This window comes from Tachypleus tridentatus, chromosome 13 (assembly GCF_004210375.1).
Source record: "Tachypleus tridentatus isolate NWPU-2018 chromosome 13, ASM421037v1, whole genome shotgun sequence".
Taxonomy (NCBI): domain Eukaryota; kingdom Metazoa; phylum Arthropoda; class Merostomata; order Xiphosura; family Limulidae; genus Tachypleus; species Tachypleus tridentatus.
Window position 1 is genome coordinate 275,528,680 of NC_134837.1, and position 8,378 is coordinate 275,537,057.

The 8,378-nt window shown below is 33.6% G+C and overlaps 1 long non-coding RNA gene across 1 annotated transcript; it reads right to left on the minus strand.

Annotated features, from left to right (window-relative positions):
- Nucleotides 1-2,433: 2,433 nt before the first annotated feature.
- On the minus strand, nt 2,434-3,970 carry LOC143236590 (uncharacterized). The gene is made up of 2 exons (XR_013019593.1): nt 3,834-3,970; nt 2,434-2,593 (listed from the first exon to the last, which is right to left on the minus strand). It is a non-coding gene; the product is annotated as an uncharacterized LOC143236590 (long non-coding RNA).
- Between the last annotated feature and the right edge of the window lie 4,408 nt (nt 3,971-8,378).

Sequence of the window (8,378 nt, forward strand, 5' to 3'; positions counted from 1 at the left end):
ACACGAAAACGATCTACGCTATCTGTCCCTAATTTAGCAGAGGAGGACAAGAGGAAAAGCAACTCCTGGGGTACTTTTTCAAACGAATAATAGGATTGACTGACAATAACGCCCTATGAATGAAAGGGCGAACATGTTTAGTTTAACGGGAATTCGTACCCGTGACTCTCAGAGTCATATATGTATATAATTACATAAGTTTATATGTTTATCAAATAAATTATATAAAAGGCTGTTAAGTGTGGATGTTGTTAATTTATTTTAAGAATAAATACTTAATTATTGTTTAGCTTTGCTCGTAACATGAGAGTCAAAATGAATTAATTTAATGTAAACATTATGACAAGTTTAATTACGAAACTCTATAAGAGTCGTACGTTATGTTTGTAACTCATTGCTGTCGACAGTTTCGAGTGTCGCGTGAAATGTATTGATGTTTAGAATACAGAAAACAGACAATTCTGGTCGTAAAGTTAAATAGTTTGGTGTTTTATGGCGCAGAGCAAGTAGGCTATCTGTGCTAAAAATAAATTAATTGTTTTGAAATAAATAGTAAAAGATGAGAGACAACAAAAAGTAGGAGATGAGATGTTACGAAACGGAATAAGGCCAAAGAAAAATAAAAAAGGAAAGTTAGTCGTTGTGGAAGGCCTTACGATTAATATAGGCCTAACAAGTGATATATTTCTGTGAGTGTTGAAAAATATAACGAAAACAATTTATTTCACCAAAGAGAGAACTGAGCATACATTTATATCTTTAATCTTTTAAAACCAAAGCGACGGCTTAACTTCCGTTTGACCCATCTTGAAAAGAAAACCAACTAAGCCAAAAGTGACCACTAACCAACGTAAGCCTTATCAAAAGAATCTGATTATGTTATGGAGGAATAGGAAAGAAAAAAAATTATTTTATTACAAAAAAAATGACAAAATTAAAAAAATGTGATGCTAATTTCACGTTTACAAACTTGCAGCTAAGAAAAATTGACACCAACCTTCCTGAAAATAAAAGTATACCTTGAGACCTACCAGAAATTAAATGTATCTCAGAAAAACTTCACATAAAACGTTTAAAACAAAGTATAAACGAAAAACACAGAGCTGAAATTCTCCGCAAAAATGAATTCAATCCCCGCAGCAGACTTCCCAAAAGCTATTTGATGCTTACCCAGCAGACTTGGACACCAACCTCTCTGCCAAGCTTTAGCAGGTTCACTCTACTGTCTCTACAACACGTTTTCCATCCTCTTGAAATTCATTAACACGACAAGTCGTGTAATCCCAAACGGGTGAGCTATCCATTTCGATCTTTTCATTATCCTTTCTACTAGAGTGTATTTTGGAGAGAAAAATGTTGTTAAAGCACAGATTGTTGTTTCCCTTTTATACAAGCATAGATTAAAAAAGGTGAGACATCCAATTACTGTCATGCCACGCGGATGACAGTAAGAAATAAACAAAAAAGAAACTACGACATGGTTGTTCAAAGAAGTCCAACGAAACTGTATGATATACAAAGTCAATACAAGTTAAAGTTTAATATAATTCGTATTTTAAATTAGAAGTCGTCGATTACCCTAGGGACATGTTAAAATCTGTTACATTTTTCACATCACTCTTCCTTCAAACAGATCCTTTCAGAGATTAAAATATAACATTAATTTATAATTATTATATTCTACTTGGACGGGCCAGCAGTAGCTGATATTCAGTATGCAGGGTTGCGTTTCTCAGTGTCTAATATTCGAACCACAATGCAGCTAAATACAGCCCGTAATTTCGGTTGTGCTCGCGTTATATTAATGACAGTCAGTCCCATTATTCGGGTCTATAACAGATGGCTAAAGTTTCTTATGGCAATGAGTAGTTGGTCAGTTGTTTAGAATTAGGAATGTTAAGTGATTCTGACGTGCCATTTAGCCCTTGTGAGCATAGAATATCCATCAATTGAAAATATCGGTATCAAGCTACTGAGAGACTTTCCAGAAGAGTTGGAAAATTAAGAACTCTCAGTTTTCAACCAGAGAATATTCGTGTTGAAATGTAAGAGAGTCTCATACAAAAACAACAAAAAAACGCCTACTAAATGTCAATTGGATGTTCAAGTTATTCACCCTCTAGACATTTAGTCTCAGGTAAAATAGAGTTAAATAGTCAGTATAGCTTTCACTCGTATGAGAAAAAATACACAAAAGGCACACAACGTTGTTCACAAAGCCACTTATCGTAAAAGCTTTAGTGTTTATCTTTCGGCTAAACTGTACACTGTGAAAAACGATTACATAGATATGTGTAGTAAGAAATGTATGTTTCTGAGAGGGCCGTAAGAAGCGATAAGTTCAGTCAGACTTTTTTCGTAAAGCTATACATTACGTTGAGTATATGTAGTATGAAAATACGGTATCCTAGTTAATTCATAAAAACCTAGAACTTACGAGTCGTGACACCAGGACTCTGTCTGGTCGAGAGGATCTGTTATTCCTCTTATTCTTTCCTGCTTGTATGGCTTGTATTGATGCTTACGACTAAACACCCTTTTAAGGCCGTCCTGAATCCTCTTCTTTAGTGATTTTTTCTGCAGAGCAAAGTCACTGGAATAGAAGCAATACTTACAAATAATTAATTTGTCATAGTATATTTACACAAAAGTGACTTGTATGAGAGAAGTTCAATATTTATTTAAATGAATTGTGTTATATTGATAAATCAGTACCTTAATGTTAATGGTTAACAACTGAGATAAAATTGGTAAATATCACGATCCACACTAAAACAATTATTGTTCAGACAATATAACAGTGTGAACAGTATTTCAATAACTACTAGATCTGTCGTGTATCAGTCAAACTGTGGAGTCCTGGTATTATACAGAGGTCCTCGATAATAGTGGATATTGCAGATGTAATGGAGTTAACATATTCTTCTCTACTCTCATTCACAAGTTACTATAATACCCACACTAAAGTTACTTATAATGAAAAATGGTTGCAATTGTGTATAGAGAAAAACAGTAGTTGAGGTTCGTCAAATGATTATTAAACGTACTTGAATATTTATATGGTGGAATAGATAACGAATTATGGTTATTTCAGGGTCACATAAAACATATGTTACCAAATTTGTCTGCTTGAATCAAAAATACAAGAATTAAGGTCCCAAAACAAATTATAAGTGAAAACGACTCTACAAGATATTGACGGCAAAGATGTTATGACAGGTAGCGTTTAACTAGTTTTAGCCAAGCAGCAAAGGTGCAATGTATTGAAGAAATACATAGATTATGTAAGTAACTATGAAACCTAATTATATCATTGGATTACATACTTTTCATTGAATGTCAAGTTAACAGTTTTTCTGCTTGATAACAGATTATAATCATCAATAGTACACATTCTTATCAAAACATAAGTTCACTATGGTGAGATAAAGACAACTAAGAACAACAATATACATGAACTGTTACATATTTGATAAGAAACTATTTTAAAATATTTTTATAATTTTAATTTTTTTTTCAATACTTATTCTATTTGATTTGGTTTCTTTTAAATTTTTCGCGAAACAACACGTAGGCTGTATACACCAACCATATTTTCAGCAATTGTAGTCTAAAGGAAAGACACCTAGTCAACACCAAACACTGTCAACTATTGGGTTACTCTTAGATCAACGAATAATGAAATTGACCGTCATACTTTAATTTTCCCTTACGACTAAATAGGTTTAATGTGTTTGGTATGACAGGAGCTCAAGACAGCTTTCTGGGTATTGTGAGCAGAGCGTTCTGGCAACCACTTAGCTAAAAGTCAGGATTTACGTGAGAATACATACCTTTTGGGTATGAAAATCCCGGAAGGAACTGATTCTTCTTGTTCATTACAGATTGTATCATTGATTGGCCAAGATTCACCTAAGTTAAAATAAAAAATACTGATTTCTACAAAATTAAATAACATCTAAACTAGTTTTACTTTGATATCTAGTAAGGAATCTGCTAGATTAAATAATTAAATTCAAAACACAATAACAGCAGCTTCTACACGAGATAAACTATGACTTTAATAACTACATCGTATCGTCCTTTTTTTTTTTAAGTTCGTGCAAAGATACACAAGGGCTGTCTTTGCTAGCTGTCCCAAATTTAGCAGTGTAAGACTAGAGGGAAGGCAGTTAGTCATCACCACCCACCGCCAACTTTTGGGCTACTCTTTTATTAACGAATAATGGGATTGAACCTCACATTATAGCGTCCCCACAGCTGAAAGGGCGAGCATGTTTGGTGCGACAGCGATTCGAACCCGTAACCCACAGATTACGAGTCTTAACCCACCTAGCTATGGCGAACCTCGTTCTTTGATTGGCATCTTTATCAGTTCAAACTGTTTGTTATTGTAATTTTAATTTGACGGTTACATTATTTTCTGAATGATCATCTCATTATATTTGTCTCAATAATTTTGTTTTCCCTTTAATGAATCAACCTGAAATTAATCAACTGAACACATCATTCCTTCATATTTAGTTAGATTTGCACTCACGAAATATATTAATAAATTAGATGTTTGGTGAAGAGTCTTCTAACGTGTTTTGTTTCAAGATAATATAAGAATAAAATGAAGGTAAAAAATGAAGGTTTTTATTTCTTGTTTTCAAGTTGGTATCTCATTCTGTTTTGTATCCTACAGATTCTGTAATTATTCTCGTGATTCATGGCATGTACACGTTTTACTAATATCACGGCATTACAAAATGCAATGTTAAGCGTCCCTTTTGTCACAACCACAGGAGGAACTGATTTTTCTTGGAGCTCACAGAGGGTGTCACTGATTACCCTAGAAAAAAATGTGGTATCCTGACAAAGGCAATTTTTTTTTCAGTAACATTGTGATTGGTTCTTGTCTGATTTTAAACCTAAAGAGAAAATAATATAAAGCTGTTTTCATTAACAATTTGACTTCTAACAAATTTTTAACTGGTATCTTTACGAATTATTCCATGTTATACGCACACAGATATTTAAATACATATATGTAAGTTATGAATAGAACGATTATTTTTTAGTTTTAGGAAGAGAATCCTACAATCACTGAACTCACAAAGAAGATTTAGAACTGAATTGCACTACTTAGAAAATGTAGTACTACCTAAAGGTTTAGGCCAAACTTATATAATAGGGCTTGTATTAACGTTCAAAACCATACAATACATTATAACAACCAAATCCATTCTACCGACATACCATTTCATGCTCTCTTCTAGTCTTACACTACTAAATTAGGGATGGCAGCGCAGATAGCTCCTGTGTAGCTTTGCGCGAAATTAAAAACAGAAACAAACAAACCATTTCATACCAGAAATGTGTTATAAAATTACCAGCCTCTTTAATAAATTGAAAATGATATTAAAACTTGAAATAATGTAAATGTCTTATTCTTTAACCCTAAATAACTACTAATGAAGGAACAAAATATATCATGTACGTAGAAACCTATAGGAATGTATTGTGAAATATAATAGACAAATATCACATTTCTTGTAACTGAATCATAAAAAGAATATAAAGGTCATATGAGTAAGGATGAATTCCAGATATCGTTTTTAACATGCCAGCCATTTGGTAAATTAAACTCCTGGAGCTAATAAATTTTATTGTTGTAAACGAGTGCCAACAAGTTTTTCATACTGCTTAGATAGAGACAAGCCACGAACTAAATCACGTAGGTCTTTTTGTGTGGTCGGATGTGGTGTTTATATTGAGGTGCCACAGTAATAGAATTACTAGATGAAGAGGATGAAGACGATTCATTGTCTTCTTTGTAAGATAACTCTTCTGTTTCCTATTTTGCTGGTGATGTTGCACCAGAAAACCATCCCTATGAGGTACTTGTTTTTTGCACATGCAATATCTGGATATTTCGTCTATTATTTAGTTTTGCCTGAGTATCCGGAAACATTAGTCATGCAGAACTGAAAGTCATTTAGACGAGAACTGCAAATGGTATACTTATTATCTTCTTATTCAGCCACTGTGTCAAGCATCATATGTAAAAGTGTGCAACACACATGTGGAGCCCAATATTTTTCTTGATCACCAATTACACGCAAAAAAACGGTAATAAGCTATCTTAACCTTGCATGTAATTGTTTTTTTTTTGGTGAAGCTGTAATATATTTTCCACAAATTGCTCAAGTGATTTTTGCACTTTCGGACGTCACTTGAACTGGAAGCAGTTAACATTTCAGATGATTTTCTTAAAAAAAATATGTTTACAGAACCAGAACTTATAAGATTAAAAAAAACAACAAAGTTTTGTAGAATTTAATTTTATAGTGGGTAAGATGCGAGGAGCGAGACGAAGTGACCAATTAAGTGAATGAGAGGCGTTTTATTCCGCTCCTATTATGGTCAGCCGAGATACTTCTCAGATCTTATAGCAGACTGAGCACACGAGGGTTTGATTACAGATTGGAACAGATGAGAGTGGGAATGAAGTAAAAGTGATGCATTCGCTTCAGAAGTATCGAGAACAAATAACACACATGAATTATACATTTGTAATTTTACACCAAAACAGTACAGTTAATATTTAAAGCTGTCAAAACCGTTTGTTTTTTTACACATTAAACTGGGAAAATAAACTTAATTTCACAGCATAAATGTGTTATGCTGCGTTGTTTGTATGGTGTTTCAGATAGTGTTAACAAAATATTGAGATGTTACATTAATTCAAAATCAAAAGGTGATGCATAAATTCTGATTCAATGAGCTCCATCAAATAACCCAAAATCACTCGATTTTCCTCTAGTTCCAAATGTTTCGTTGTTTAGTGATACAGATAGTGATCACGACCACACTTCATTCAGTTTCACCTTGCAGAAAGGTGCTGACACTACTCCCAACAAATTCTACGTATTTATTAACACTGATTGGCGACACTGTAACAGTAAACTACAGTTATCTCTTGGAAATAAGTATCAGCGGACACCATTGTTAAACATACTACAGTCATAAACGAAGCTATAACAAGAACCGCAACAGGTTCTCACAGATTAAACAAACCACATCGGAGCACATGAAAACTCTTTTCCTAAAGCCCCTCAATTATTAAGCAAAAAAGAAACCTAAGACCATACCCACTTGTGATATATTCATGAAAACTTCCATCAGTAGTTCCAAGTCCAGTATCAACAAACTTATTAAAGTACAATAAAATATCCCAATGGAGAAACACAAACAGCTCACCATTATTCTGGGAAAAATTAAATAACGTATGTAAAGAAAGTACTCACACCCTAACCTATAATAACTCAATCGCTGTAACCGATGTCGATAAGACAAACTCCTCGCCGATTAGTATTAGTTATCTTCACCGCTCCATCCTGACATTCATTAAACTCAAGTAATCAAAACAATGTTAACGAATACACAAATTTAAGTAAGTTAAGTTTAACATACAATTCCTAGTTTCACTCAACGAAGCTCACCGTCCGACATGCAACAACATAGCCAAACCGATGTCACCTACTGTAATTAAAAAAAAAAGTCCTCACCTAAAGAACAATGTACCAGTTAGCAACCAGGTAAATAATCTAATTCTTAAAAAAAAAACTCGTTCCCATTACTACTGCTCCACTTATCGCATCTATATGATTTATGTTTACTCTCCTTCTTTCTACAATGCTGGAAAATGGATATCGTTACAGTAATGCTCAAGAAAGGCTACAAGTCCAGCAACTCGAGCAACTAAGGACCCATGTGTTTGTTGAACTGTTTGGATAAATTATTCGAAAAAATAAATTGCATCATAGCTGATTTGGCATCTAGAGAATAACAATATAATCAGTAAAGTATAAGATATAAATAGAAAACAGACAGACTGGAAACTACTAACATAATTGACATTCCATTGATCCAGTTGCAACCATGATATTGTAGCCACTTGTCTTGACGTCAAAGAGAAGTTGATAGCGTCTGGCATGATGGCCTCAAATTCAAACTTACAATATTCTATTTAATTTTATACAAGCTATTTTTCACAATTGCTCCGCTAGTGCTCGTGTAAACAAATCAATATTTCGAACATTTACGTTGTACGAGTCAGTTCCCCAGTGTTTTATGCTAAGCCTTCTAATATGTGTATTATACGTAAACGAGTTATCTGAACCAGATAACTTATTCACACATATTTCACGACTTGCTGGCGATATCGCCGTCTGAAGCATCTTAAGCGTCCTGTAAAGTCTAAAAGCTACACCATAAAATATTAACCTTGTGTAATAAATGGTGCATCAAACTAAACTCGCTAAATTTGCAGGTCATTCATTATCTTTCACAAGCGACTCAACAAAAAAATACCCAAAGATTAAAAATGTACC